Below are 15,374 nucleotides of genomic sequence, written 5' to 3' on the forward strand. Positions count from 1 at the left end.
AGAGTATGTTGTTGTTACATCGCACAATCGTACGAGCTGGCGGTGGCTTGTGGAGCCTTTCATCCAGCAGTGGCTGGTGATACTCCAAAAGTGTACGTAACTTATATATATATATTATTACTACTATACTGCATACCCACATCCCACATCTAAACAGCAGATGCCATTTTCACAATGAGGACTTTAAGGATGTGTTTAAACAAGCCATCGTGGCAAGCCAATTACCTGAATCTAGGAAGAAGGCATCTTTGGAATGCTGATGCAGGGCCCCTGACTCGCAAATTACGTGTATGTGCCGCCTTTTTCTGCAGGTCATTACTGTCATATCCAATTCAGGCCAACAAGAGGAGATTTACAATGTAATGTTCCATCTAATGCCAACGTCAACAGGTGCATCGACACCACGAGTGATAAAAGTTACGTTTGCAATATCTCACATTTTAATTGCATTTCAATATAAAGTTTAGAAACTCCCACATCATCCTCTTGATGCGTTGCATAATGTGGCAGCAATAATACGTTTTGTTAGCCACAGTGTAGTGTGTTGCAGTTTTTACTTTGTGAATAACGATTGGGATATTTGTTCATTATCGGTATTCGTAATTTACGCAACCCATGTTATCCACGGTGATATGGACATGAATTTCGTGGTTCCAAATTATCCACAGGGTTATCCAAGATTTGTATTCCTCTTATCCACAGGTAACCCTCGGGATATAGGATGAAGTTACCCGTGCAACTCCTTTTATCTGCGACAATCTTTCGGCTAATAGGACTCCTCAAAGCATAACGTGTTTGAAGCGTAAAGTGTTTGCATATGAGCGCAAACTCACACACGCTGTGCTTCAAAGACGTGGGTTGTGCTGTATCCTCCACGTGAGCAACACGGAGAGACGCACGCACAGACGTGGACACACACCGACACGGAGACGGACACAGGGACACACAAAGACAAAGAGACAGAGAGAGACAGAGACAGAGCGACACCCTATTTTGTAAGTGGCCTTGGGCCGGGACACGTCACGAGAACGGATTATGAAGCATGGTCAACGGGTGAGAACGGAATGGCAGCCAAGGAATAGACTTTTAAACAACTTTTATTGCCGCCAGCAGCAACATCACAGGAGGCGATTCCGATATGAAATACACAAAGTCACTAGCACACAAATAAACGCTATAAATCCACGCGCTGTGGCGCTAAATGCAGCACGCACAACACGAAAGAAAAGTCACGTGGTGGTGGTGGTGGTCATCGCGCACGCCACGGTGACGAGCGAGCGCTTCAGAAGGTGAACACGAGGTTGCCGTCCACGCTGGTACAGAGAGGGGCTTTTCCGGCTCCCCAGCGTTCGAAGAAGACGTGCACATCACCGACACGTGTGTGGTACGCGTGCTCCAGCCGGAGCCGCGTCTTAAGCAGGCCTCTGAACACTGGAAGCACAGAGCAGCCGTCAGTGTCACCTTCCAGCATCTTTTTCCTCGTTCTGTCCACCGCCATCTTCGCCTGAGCACAGGCGAAGTTGGCGAGGTCATGGCGCTTGTTAGCCAGGTAAGGCACCACCCCATATACGAAGCTGCTGTTGTAGAAGGGCCACCCCCAGTTTCCTGAAGATGTCCCCCAAAAGGCGTAAGTACTGGTGGGGCAGAACGCATCCGAAAGGTCGATGAATCGGATGGGTGCAGGTTCCGGGGGGATTTGTTGCATCATGGAATCATGGGGGCAGGTGACGGCTTGGGGAAGCCATCATCCAGCAGTGGATTGATCATGGCTGATGATGATGATGATGATGCACATCTTAGCACTGCGTTTCCTAACCGTACAATGTCCATGTGCTTCCATAAATTAAATCACATCCATGAGCACCAATGAATATATTTCTCGGTACTTGAGTGTGCAAATTAACAATTGTTGATGAGTCTGCATGAATTGTAATATTCATGGTTGCAGAAGCACAACAATTTACAATTGCATGTGCAATACGAGAGGAATAACCACGCGTGCTAAAATATGTATTATATTTTGGAACGCAGTATATACACACACAAAGAAGTGTAGTTATATAACCTTTAAAATAAAATCACGTGTTTCTTTAGCATGTATTTGGTTAATCATTCATAGACCATGAAGCAGAAACATCGGAAACAGTATTTAATATTTCATTATATCTGGTTCTTGGGTGTACGTGTATGTCTACATAGATGTGCCAACTGTGCGAATCGGAGGTGCGGGGGAAGGACAACAAACTAAACGCAACAATCATTTTAAAAAATCAAGCTATCCAAAAGTAATTGTTATCTGATAGCGTTAGTACCCAAATATTTGTTAAGTAGAGGACTGCAGTGGACGAATTACTCCTCATAGTGGAATGTCTGTTAATGTTGTTTATTTTGTTAATATTGTTTATTTTGTTAATATTATTTATTTTGTTAAAAAATATTTTGTTAATATTGTTTATTTTGTTAATATAAAAATTTTGTTAATGTTTTTTATTTTGTTAAAATTGTTTATTTTGTTAATATTGTTTATTTTGTTCATATTGTTCATTTTGTAAAAAAAAAGTATATTTTGTTAATATTGTTTATTTTATATTTGTATTCTTTTATTATTTCCCTTCTACGTGACTTTACCAAAAGAACCAAGAATATGAATCCCTGCAGTCACGAAAGCTTTAAATCGAAATTTGTTCATATTGTTTATTTAGTTCATATTGTTTATTTTCGTTCTTCAAGCACTTTTCTTTTCCCTGCACCTCTGAAGTGTTCCGTTCCGTTGTCCTTCTGTGCGGATCACTCCGATGCTCTTTTTGTTCTGTGCTGGTGCACCGGGGATCTCCCTCGAAAAACTCACCGGGCAACTCGCTACACGGGACTTTCCGTGTAGCAATTAAACATTGATCGATGTATGACATGTAACAACACTTTAAGTGAAACCTTTCACCATCAGTACAGCCCCGATGTTTAAGTGCAAGGCTCACAAGAAAGCGTTTTTCCCTCATGAATACCTCTTCCACTTCATTGTAAAACAAAAGTGTACATAAGATCGGGGAATTTCCCATGTCGCAGTTAATACGCCTTGTGATCTGGACAAAGAGAGCAAATTAAGCTTTTGATGCATGGGAATGTTTTGAATCGCTGCTTTTGTGTTCTGTTGTTTTGATGTTCATTGTCCCAAGGAAAACAACGCTTGCTAGAAATTAATGTAATCCCTAAACAAATATACTGAATAAATTACATGTCTTTGCAGACTCTTAAAACGTATTTCCTGTAATGTGCATGGGTAAAGAATTGAACAAAAGTTTCTATTTTTTTTTTCTATAACATCAAATTGTCATTATTGTTGTTGCGTAAGTTGCGGAGAATATAAATAACGAAATAGAGAGGCAGACAACCCGTCTCCTTCACGCAGTAATTAGAATAGAATTCTAGACTACCGTCAATTCACTATATAGAAACTCTCGGAGCAATAAAATAATAACGTGAGGATATTACAAATTTACTACAGAATCCCATTGGGAATATAATTACTGTACTGCCCCTTTGCCAATTTTCTGCAAGATGGCGGCCTCCCCACACTATGTTGGTCATTGTGATTGTTAGACCATACTCTAAGTCAATGTTTGACCATACTTCACCACACTCGTCAGGTTTGTCGAAGCGACAGCGTCTTCGACAGACCTGGTTTTCACCTGAGGACGGCTGCTTGCGTTGTGGCCGAAACGTCGTGAGAATTGTTTTTGTTATGTTTTATTTTTATTATTTTATTACTTCCCTTCTACGTGACTTTACCGAAAGAACCAGGAAGATGAATCCCTGCAGTCACGAAAGCTTTAAATCGAAACGTTATTATGTTTTATTTTTATTATTTTATTACTTCCCTTCTACGTGACTTTACCGAAAGAACCAGGAAGATGAATCCCTGCAGTCACGAAAGCTTTACATCGAAACTCGTCAGGTTGTCAAGAGGACAGCCAGCACCGGTCCAGATATCATTCGCCGCTTATGTCAACCGAGGCTATGAATCAACACCAGGCCACCAGGCGCATAGTTCAGCGTGCTAACCACTGTGACACCAATCTCCCCCTTCCACCAGTGCCACCTAAATAAATTAGAATGATGCATGAGAATGTCATCAATGGACGATACGAATCCCTCACCAATGAGAAGTGAATGAGCCAATACAGTTTACACAATTCATGATATCAGTCCATAGCAATGATGATTGAGGGTGAAATACTGACATCATCATCATAATGCCCTTAGTTTGAAAGAATCAGCAATTAAAACAATTAGCATGACGGTTCTTTGTGATAACTTCGTAGCCGCAGCACAAACCCCCCACCCCCACCAACCCCCCCCCTGCACACTTTTTGAGAATTAAAGTCGGCGTTGGGAAAATATGGTCAGGATTCATCGGAGGAGGAGGAGGGCGGCGGAGTGGCAACAGGGACATTTCGATTTAAAGCTTTCGAGACTGCAGGGATTCATCTTCTTGGTTCTTTCGGTAAAGTCACATAGAATTGAAATAATAAAATAATAAACATAATAAAAATAATAAATATTTTATTATGTTTTATTTTTATTATTTTATTATTTCCATTCTACGTGACTTTACCGAAAGAACCAAGAAGATGAACAGGGACATTGTTTCGTGTTTCAGGCACGCCGCGTTATGGGCGATGCGTTGTGCCGCTGCACGTGATGCAATCCGGCTCGCTACCTCCTGCCCGGGTGTCTCCATCGCGTCTAAAGCCCTGCTCCTCCCGTCACTCTCCTCCGGCTCTGTCTGCGACGGAAAACAAAAACAAAACCCAAAAATGATCTTGCATCTGCCTCTCGGTGAGATTGCCTCGAGGAGGACGGTTGAGACTGATCAGCATTTAAAAGCGATACTTAAAATCGCATGCTGTGTTTTTGAAAGAAAAACAAAAACCTAAAAGCTACTTTTATTACGATTATTTTGTGTATTTTTATTGATTTATTTCATATCTGTAGCCAAGTCCTAGCCTCTGTATATAGCTAGCATTATTATTTTATTTTTGCCATCACATTCCCTGCTTTCTCTCACACCAACAAATATAACTTCAAACATATTGCCAATCGCTAGAGATATAAGACTCAAACTTTGAGATAGGATAGATAAGTATTTGAGGATAAGCCCCCCCCCCCCCCCCCCATAATTCCTTTATATCCCGTGACCCTTACTGGACCTCAATACACGTAAAGCTGCAAACGCTCAAACAAACAAAAACCAATTGATTCTTGCTCAAAACTTTCAGCGAGGTGAAATTGTGAAAATAATGACTCTCTCTCCAGTAGCAACAATAACAACAAAAATATATGTCTGGAATGGATAATGGATTAATTACTGAATCGCGCATTGCATCGTAGAATTATCGATTGAATAAGAGTGGTAATTAGTCTACTCTCATGGCTGCACAACACTCCCGAGATATATTGATGATGCACGCACTATCTTGGCTATCCCATGCTTCTATCGAGGCGACAACCGGTGCGTGCATATCCACGACCAAGCAAGTTTGACAAAATCAGAAGCAGCCATGGCGTTCGTGTTTTTTTGGGTTGTGAATTGCCATTTCAATTCTCTGTAGTTTAGGTGCGATTTGTGTGTATTAAATGAAACATTTTAGGTGGTTCAAGAGGTGTATAATTTTATGTGCTTATTATTTTTAGCACATGAGCTATCTTTACAAATGTCCCTGTACTCCATTGTCTGTCGAATTATCCAAAAAAGGTCCCTGTTTACAAAGACCTATAATGGGATGAATTACTGAGCCTCACAGTGAACATGTACAAAATATTCCTTAATGCCTTGCAAGGATAAAACATGAGGTTAAAATGTCCCTCTTCAATGAAGCACAGTCCAGGACAATATCCAAATCCAGTGCATTATCAATGACATGCAAATATGTCAATGCTTATCACATCCTGGTTTCCATTTCTGAAATGTAATTTTTTCCCCCCACACCACGGTGAGTGGAAGGGCCCCAACTGGAAGGAACTCGCGAGAATACGATGTCATACAGTTCTCCGCTGGTCAGATGTCTTGGAAAAGGTCTTTATTGTTGTTGTTGTGTGCTCGCCTTGCCTAACCAGGCAACAGCTGCTGCTGCTGCTTCATCATCAGCAGCAGCGTGCAGGATACACCCGAGTCTCCCCCCCCGTAGGGTCCGGTGAAGGAGGCCACTCGTCGACGATTTTTGAACCCCCGTCTGTCGCTGAGCAGCACATCCACAGAGTGCGTCGTGGTGGTGTCACGTTGCCCCTCCCCGAACCCCCTCGTCGATGTTGGAGATGGGCAGCACACGGACCCTGTTTTGTTCAGGGGGGCCCATGACCCAAATCGCGGGTGTCCGATAGCCAGATAGACGGAAGGGCGAGGGAGTGGTTCTTGATGTCTTGCGTGGACCATTTCTCACAATCCACACGGCCAGTCTCGGTGTGCCACGTCTGGAACACGCGGAGGCGTCGCGGAGGTGTTGAGCAAAGTCCACGTGGGGTGTGTGATGGGTGTGAGGTGCAAGCGGCTGCATCCGCGCGGGTCTTCTTCACCGCTTCACAACAACACGCTTCGGCAGGGCGATATTGCTCAGCAGGGGTCGTCCCTGTGATGGCAAATCGTTGGTTGGATGCAGTTGGAGCCTCACTCGAGGGACACCCGCTCTGGCAGAGGGGCGATAAGCAGCTGCTGTGTGAGATGGGTCAGGTTTGAGCTGGCAAGATTTTGCCGAGAAAGTTGTTGTTGTTTGTCCGGACTTTGGCTGCCGTTGTTCCGCAGGTGGTTGGCGGAGGTGGGAGTAGCCACACCTCACCCCACAAACACATTGTGGTGTGTACCTATTTAAGGAAGACATCTGCACCACTGATTCTACTGCCGCTCTGGGAGATCGGACCGTCAATCTTTAAATTGCAAGTCCAGGTGTGCTGACAATCGCACAACAGAAGTATCCCTACTCTGACTAAAATGTTTGCGGAATAAAATTATTTCTGTTATAAAGCCACAAAAAACACTTCAATACAACATGCATTACTGTATTCACAGAGATGGACTGTGGATTAGAACGTAAAAATAAAGAGGCAAAAGCCTATTTACGTGGTGAATCAGACGTTTTACCTCGACACTACAATGCTATAGGTAATGCCACGCCTGGCATTGCCTATAACATTCTTACATATGTGCAGTTGTAGAGAATGTATCCTGTGTCACGCTTGCATGCCATGTAGCCGTTAAAGCACATTATGCAGCTGAAAGATGGAACGTTATAAACGAGTCAGCATTGTGGATAGAGTTGTTTATGTTCGCCGTATGTCATTGAACATTTGGATCTTGATGGGAGCGTGTGGCATTCCGTGTCTAATGATTCAGAGCCATACACCAGTAACCTCTGCACGAGATTGTCTTTCGTTCAACCACTGCAACATTTTTTTACCAGCATTATCAAACACTCGTAAAGTTAGCAAGCTTGCATCAGCCACCTATTATATCGCAGCGGTCAAGAACATTGTGTAGAGAATGCGAGCCCGGTTGTATATTTATTAACCAAAAAAAAAACCCCAGCAACAAACACACGTCCATCAAAAGTTAGGTGGGAGGGGAGAAAAACGAGTTGCTGTGACATTCACCGACACACATCTTGCCATCATCTCATTACCCGGCTAAATATGCCAGGGCACACAAATGCAGCCGAGTGGGAGATGTAGAGGCGGTTCCGCCAGTAGGCGGCCCGGACATACAAAGCGAAGCTGTTGCCCGAGGCCTTGTGACGAGCGCAGAGACGCTGCGTTCATCACCCCGCCGCCGCCGCCGCCACCACCCCGTGACCGCGCATAAATTGACACGCCACGTATATATCTCGTGCCATGGGGGGATTGACTTCCACATGGGCACCATCCTCTCACCGGTGCCGTGATTGCACCGAGTCTGCTTTCTCTCTCTGCGGCTTTCGTTTTCACTCCTAGCCCCAGGGTGAGGGTGCTGATAAGCGCCCAGCGCTGCTGGTTTTTTTGTTTAATTGCATTTGTTAAGTTTGTTGCATTCTTTTCTTTTGTTGTTGTTGTAGATCTACGTTTTAATGCACGAATGCAGTGCGATGTGTGTCTCTGTGTGTGTGTGTATGCGACTTTTGTTGTTGTGTGCGCATTTTGTTTTGGGAAAACATCTCTCATACTATAATTATTATAAATAGTCTCGGCCCCGAGTTTGTTGGGTAGCCACTTGATCTGGGCTCCTCACCAGCCCGACAATAAGTGGACTGCTAGTGACCACGGGCTATTGCCACACACAAACAAAAAAACTAACCGGGAAACTTGCTACGCGGGATTTTCCGTGCAACAAAATAAATAGTGCATTAAAACGGTGGATGACGTTCAGAAGACGTACAATGGATAGCGACACCGACGAGGTGTGAGGAACTAACAAAGAAGCCTGACCACTCGGTTCGTTTTAAAATTGCTTCAACTTTACAATTTGTGCTCCTATTAATGCAATTATTTCACCAGCATATTATTCAATCTTAAATAATTACAAAATCACATAACGATACGTATTATCTTGGCATTTTATTAAGTAAAAAAGCAGAAAAAATGAGTATAAAATTGTAAAAAAAGTCCGACAATGATAGCTGTCTGTTATTTTTCCTTGCAGAACAACGGGGTCTGTACTAGTTTATAGCATGGCTATCTGTTCCACTATTATGTATCAATTTCGTCTTTTCTTACTCTCCTAGTGCACATACTCTGATATGTTTTCAACTGTATCCCTCCAATAGATGTCTTCAATTAATTCGTGAAGTTGCTGTCCGGGATTTTGTTTACAATTTTTGCTCATGTTTATCTGAAGCATTTATTTTACAGCCTTGTTAAGGTTCAACAAAATGTCATGTTGCGTTCATTTCCGTTGGGAACATCATTTAAATCTGCAGACCAACCAACCACATGATCGAGCTGGGTTGAGGGAAGGTTTCTCTACCATAGATCACATACGTATTATGAAGTAGATTCTGAAGACAAATGAATATGGATTATCATTGTAACGGGCCTTTGTTGACCATGAAAAGGCAATTGATTTTTTGGGAAATTGATGCAGTCATCGTAGCATGCCCCAAACTGAGGTCTAAATGAAATATATTTATATATACTGTATTTTTTTAAACCACGTTTAGATTCATGAATCAACAAAATACATATTAAAGTAAAGTCAGATAAGGAATCACATTTTAAATCGATGTAAAAAAAATTGCTAGTATTTTGGTCATTGACCAAAACGCATGACTGCATTCTAATGATATCGGAGAGTAGAATAGTTTGTATCTGCAATGAGACAACCACAGCCATGGTTTAGCCTTAACAAGGCCGTGAAGCATCATTACGGGGCATGCTGGACACGAGATGCTTGCTGTCAATTTGCCACTACAAGACACGAACCCTTTACTCAAATAATAATAATAAATGAATCCCTTAAAAGGCCACTCTGAGATTGCATTGTGTACTGAGGAAACGTCGGCGATTGATCGAACTTAATTACAAGCTGGCTGGCTGACTCTCCCCGCGTCACCTAAATTCCAGCAGCTCTGAAGTTATTGCAAGAGGGGGACTCCGCAGAGGTTGTGATGCTGCTGCTGCTGCTGATGCTGCTGCTGATGCTGCTGATGCTGCTGCTGATGCTGCTGCTGATGCTCGTGTGCTATTATCACCTCTGCGCACGTCCACCCTGCCCCCTGTGCTCATCACACTTCCACCCCGAGCGAGCGAGTGAGCGAGCGTGCGTGTGGGTGGGTGGGTGAAGAGGAGACACTCCCTGTCGTGTCCTTCAGGTTGTGGGCGCATGTTGTTGCGCACTGATGTATGGACGGTGTTTTTTTTTGCTCAACGTGTTTCTGGGAGATTCTTCTGGAACTGAGCTTGCGACGTGGAGCGAACCGTCGGACAGGATTGCCCAAACAACGCTGGGTGCGACCCGAAAATACAGCACAACTGCAAAAACAAACACCCAGAAGGTGAGAAATGTGCATGGAGATCTTGGGGCCAATGGAACTCCCTTGTTTAGGGCTGTGGGGGGAGGTGGGAGACGAGACTGGGGGATGCAACAGAAGAAAATGAGGTGCAGATGAAAGGAGTGGGTGCCCCGGGTGGTTAGCCCGCATGCCCAGCCACCGCATGCCCAAGCAGCTTCTGTTCGGCCGTATAAAGGAGGATAAACGGGCGCGGCACCGGCGAGAGCAGAGAGGGACTGATGCGGTACAGAAGGATGCGGGGATGATTGGACTCTGCGATGATTAGTACCGCAGTGCCAGGATCGGCCTCTGTGGAGGAGGTTCGTGAAGATGTCAATCATCTCAGTCGGTCAACCCATGGCACCTGGGTCTGTTCCGTGACCTGCAAGCGGGCCTTGGATACTTCGCGTCGCATCAAAGTGAACGTAGCCTGGCACAAGCGCCGTGATGACGTCACCGCCACTTAGTGGTGAAAGGCAGTTGTTGTTGTAGGGGTGGGTTCTGTTGGAGCTGGGTAGGAGTTTGGGAAGCAATGAGAGTTCTCCGTGTTGACGGCGGAGAGTAATCTAGGGAATGGGAATGGGGATATAATTCACGATGTAACACAATTTTTGTTCCTGGGCACTAAGTGTTATTTATTTAATTGCTTATGCCTAAAAAGTATAGAAAATAGCTATTATTCCCCACAAAACCTTGCTTTTGTTACCAGGACTTTATGTGAAGGAATGCCACAAATGCACACGTTTTCTAATTGAAAATAGGTGCATTTCACAATATAACTGTCACATTCAGCTCGCATTTATCTCAGAGATTAAACCAATGTATTTGGTGACACTGCATTGGCAGTGGTGCGCAAGTACAAACAACATATCAACAGATTCGTCAATCACAGTGCCTCGAGAGGAAACAAATATAACAGGCGACGTTTCGGGTAATGGGCCTTCTTGCGTGATGAAGACGTGTTGCCTTTGATTCTTTCAGAAGGGTTCGATGTCTCACTACTCCCCATTACTCTTTGTTTTTTTTTGGTAAAGTCACGTAGGTAGAAAAAATAATAGATCACGACGTTTCGATCGCAACAACAAGCGACCGTCTTCAGGTGAGAGTATCAGACTGCTGTGGACGACGCATAATGCATTGTTGCGATCGAAACGTCGTGATCTATTATTTTTTCTACCTACGTGACTTTACCGAAAGTACCAAAGAGTATGGATTCATGCAGTCACGAAAGCTTCAAATCAAGATTGCTCCCCATTAGCCGTGCTTAGACTGCCCACCACCCTGCAGGCACAAGCAGTAGTGAGATGTTAACTACCTCGCCTGGTATACAGCAGGTCGTGGGTTACATCCTAACCCCGACGCTTGCTGTATATTTGGAGTTGCATGTTCTCCTCGTGGTCGCGTGGGTTTTTCTCCGGGTCCTCCGGTTTTTCGCCTCCACATTTAGAAACACGCGTTTAGAGAATATAGCGGCTATAAATGCCTACATTATACTGGTAGGAACCACCTGGTTCCACCAGCCCACAGGGGATTATTGTGTCCGTCCGTCCGTCGTGCATCCAAAAATGGGAGCGGTCGGGCTGGTTGGGGAGGGGCAGGGTGGGGAGGGTGGGGAGGGGCTGGGTGGGGAGGGTGGGGAGGGGCTGGGTGGGGAGGGGAGGGTGGGTAGGGCTGGGTGGGGAGAGTGGGGCAGTCTTGGCTCGTTTAAAGCAGTGGCTGTACGTATGTTGAACTTCTTTCGCACCGTACGTGCTGGTGAACTGCCAGATAGTGATAGGCAAAGGGGCCCATTCTGCTAGAAGTGGCTCCTAGTTTGACGTCAAATAACAATATTCACGCACAAAACAAATCGTCAGCACCGTTGTTGAGAATGTGTGCAGTGGCGATGTGTCCAGGCAACATTCCCCTTTATCCTTAGCCAGCGGTCAAAACCACGCGCCTCAACTCTCATTAGGAAGCCACTGGAGCAATGCACTTTAATAAAATCTGTGTCGAAAACACGTTTGTTTACAGCTGCTTTGTGTGTGTTTAGTTTGTGCTCATTCCCTCCGCATTCGCACGGTTGACTACGTTGCCATGCGAAAGAAGTTGAACATAAATTTTGATTTAAAGCTTTCGTGACTGCAGGGATTCATATTTTTGGTTATTTCGGTAAAGTCACGTAGAAGGGAAATAATAAAATAATACAAATATGAAACAATATATAAAACAATATATTTGTAATATTTTATTATTTCCCTTCTACGTGACTTTACCGAAAGAACCAAGAATAAGTTCAACATAGTTTGTTCATCAGACTGTAGGGGCAGGGGGGGTGGGGCAGCACCACGCCTGACCGCCTTTGTATCCCCAGTTGCTATGCTTAAACACAGCACCAGCTACGTATTTGAGGCTGAGTAGACCTAGGGGAGGCCCAAGACCGGTTCAGATAATTGTCAATGGTGTTGGCCGTGAGCGGGAGAGACAAAGACGGCGTGGTGAGGAGACGAGGCACGTCACATGCCATCAATGCCTTGGACTTTGTCAAAGTTAATATTTCAATAAAGATTGTCACTTGGCTGACACGCCGCGAATTTTCTTTGCTCCCGTGACAATATTTTGCCTTAATTCACCTGCAATGTTACTGTGAGTCGGCTGCTGCTTGAAGTCTGTGGCTTATACGCTTAGGTTTTTTCGGTAAAGTCACGTAGGTAAAAATAAATAATTAAAAATGATAGAAATAATAATAGAAATAAAATTATAAAAATTAAAAATAATAGAATAGAAATATAATAAAAAGAATAGAAATAATAATATTAATAAAATACATTATTTTATTTCTATTATTATTTTTATTATTTATAAAATAAAATGATTTATTTATATTATTATTTTTATTATTTTTATTTTTTATTTTTACCTACGTGACTTTACCGAAAAAACCTAAGAGTATGAATCCTTACAGTCACGAAAACTTCAAATCTAGTCTGTGGCTCAGTCGTGCACCCCAAAGACAAAGGTGCCCCGTGTAGCCCGAGCAGGCTGTAGGGGCAAGTGCTGTCAGCGAGTAGCACCTGTGAAGGCCGGCACGGCACATGAGGCGGTGGGTGGCCAACACCACGCCCGGCCGCCTTTGTCTCTCCCCAGTGGCGATGTTTACTATACACCGCACCAAGTTCAAGTTAATTTATTAGGTATAGCCCTGTGAGCCATTTGGCTCTTGAATCGGGTGCAACCGCAACAAACAAAAAACAAAAACATGAACAAGAACAAGAAAACATCTTAAAGTGACTATGTGACTATGTGCAAACAGAAAATCCAAGAAAAGACAGCAAAATATTGAAAAAAAGCACCGTACACCAACACTGTGCAAAAATCCGAGTGGGATGCAAGTCAAACAACAACAACAACCACAAGACAACTTAGATTAAGGCCATCAGTCTAACTCCGTACTACAACAAATAAACATGGCCAAACCAAAAAACTTTTCAAAATGACCAAATGAGGCTGAGTCGATCTAGGGGAGGCCCATGACCGGTTCAGGTAATCGTCACTGATTGTTGGCCGTGAGCGCAAATTGAACTCGGGTCGCCAGGTTCGTAGCGCTGACCGCTACACCACCGCTCCCCCCCACGACCCTCACAGTCTCGTTGCATATTGCACTTTAAACTTTAATAACGTTGGGCTTAGGATAAATATGAGAAAAAAAAACAAAACATCGCCAGAGATAGGGCGCGCCTTCACCCTGCGTTTGTTTGGCCACGGCTGACGAGGAGAATTAGAAGTTGCTTTAATAAGCGCGACAAAAAACAATCTCGACTCTTATTGAGCATCAACCCAAACGCAGTCCGTGTTTGTGTTCATGGCCATCGCTTCTTTTGGTGTGCTGCGCCACGCAACCTGCACGCAAACTTGTGATGGCATCACATTCTGCGCACACACAGGTCGATGGGGCGACAAACTAAGTGTGGAAACTGCATCATCGTCCCAGACATTCGAATTTTCGACTCTCCGAACCCCCGTGCAAGTCCACTCTCAAGGGGCCGTCCATAAATGACGTCATGCACCTAGGGGGGTGGGGGGGGGTCGGACATTTGTGACGATGCGTGATGAGGGGGGGGGGTTGAGAAATGTGACGTCACATCAAAATACGCAATTTTAAATAAATATAGACAACACGTTCTTCTTAATTAAATCGACTTTTTAATAAATGTTTTCTCCTACAACATCAGATTGCAGCGCCACATTAAATACGCACTACAATGACAATAGTTTAAAGCGATTTGAAGCATGTTTTATTTGGGGGGGAGGGGCAGAGCTTTGTGACGTCATATTTGAGGGGGGTCTGACTTTTTGTGACGCCGTGTGACGAGGAAGGGGGGGTCAAAAATCGTCCAAAATCGCGTGACGTCATTTATGGACGGCCCCAAGACGAAATTCCCCCTCTGCGTATAACTATGGCTGTCTTTCTCTCCTCTCCCTACACGACCAATGCTCTCTGTACATCAGCACTTTTTAAAACGAATTTCTTTAGAACTTATTTTTCTGTTTAGTTTGATGTCCTTCCCCCGCACCTCCGATTGGCACGGTTGGATACGTACGGCGCGAAAGAAATTCAACAGACACACACGACTTGGCAGTCACTGTCATCGAATTTGACAATCGGCCATCATCCCTTGTAACCATGTGTCCTGCCCAAGTACACTTTTCTTAAAGCTATATACATTGACATGGTGTTGTCATCGCATTATACGGCACACACTAGGGCAGAGATAACATACTGTAGACGTGAAATGTGGTGTGCAATCTATACGCCTGTAAACTATCATGTGCGCTTTATCTGACTATTGTAAAGTCTCGATCATAATTCTCATCGTAACATTGTGGCATTCCACTTTGTTCTTTACAAGGAGTTACAGTCTACAACTACGACCACCCGTATGCATCGTCAATTTAAAGCGGAAAATTCACTGCAAGTAAATGAAAGATTCATAATAAACGTTTTTGGTTCGCGAAAGCCTACGTGTTAAAGTAAGTGAAAGATTGCTTTCTTTGTGGTGCACTGCTATGTTCTTCCCTTCAACTCCAACGCGCACAATACTGAAATGTCCCCAATGTCCGTGATTGTCCTCGGGGATTTCAATCGCACGACTTATTCCGAGTGAAGAGCACGAAAGCTGGTTAAATTTCGATTTAAAGCTTTCGTGACTGCAGGGGTTCATCTTCTTGGTTCTTTCGGTAAAGTCACGTAGAAGGGAAATAATAAAAATAAAACATAATAAAATAATATAATAAAATAATACAATAAAATAATATAATAAAATAATATTATATAATAAAAATAAAACATAATAAAACAATGTATTAATATAATAATAGAATAAA

Source organism: Lethenteron reissneri, chromosome 44 (assembly GCF_015708825.2).
Source record: "Lethenteron reissneri isolate LAM-NWPU_2019-01 chromosome 44, ASM1570882v1, whole genome shotgun sequence".
Taxonomy (NCBI): Eukaryota; Metazoa; Chordata; class Hyperoartia; order Petromyzontiformes; family Petromyzontidae; genus Lethenteron; species Lethenteron reissneri.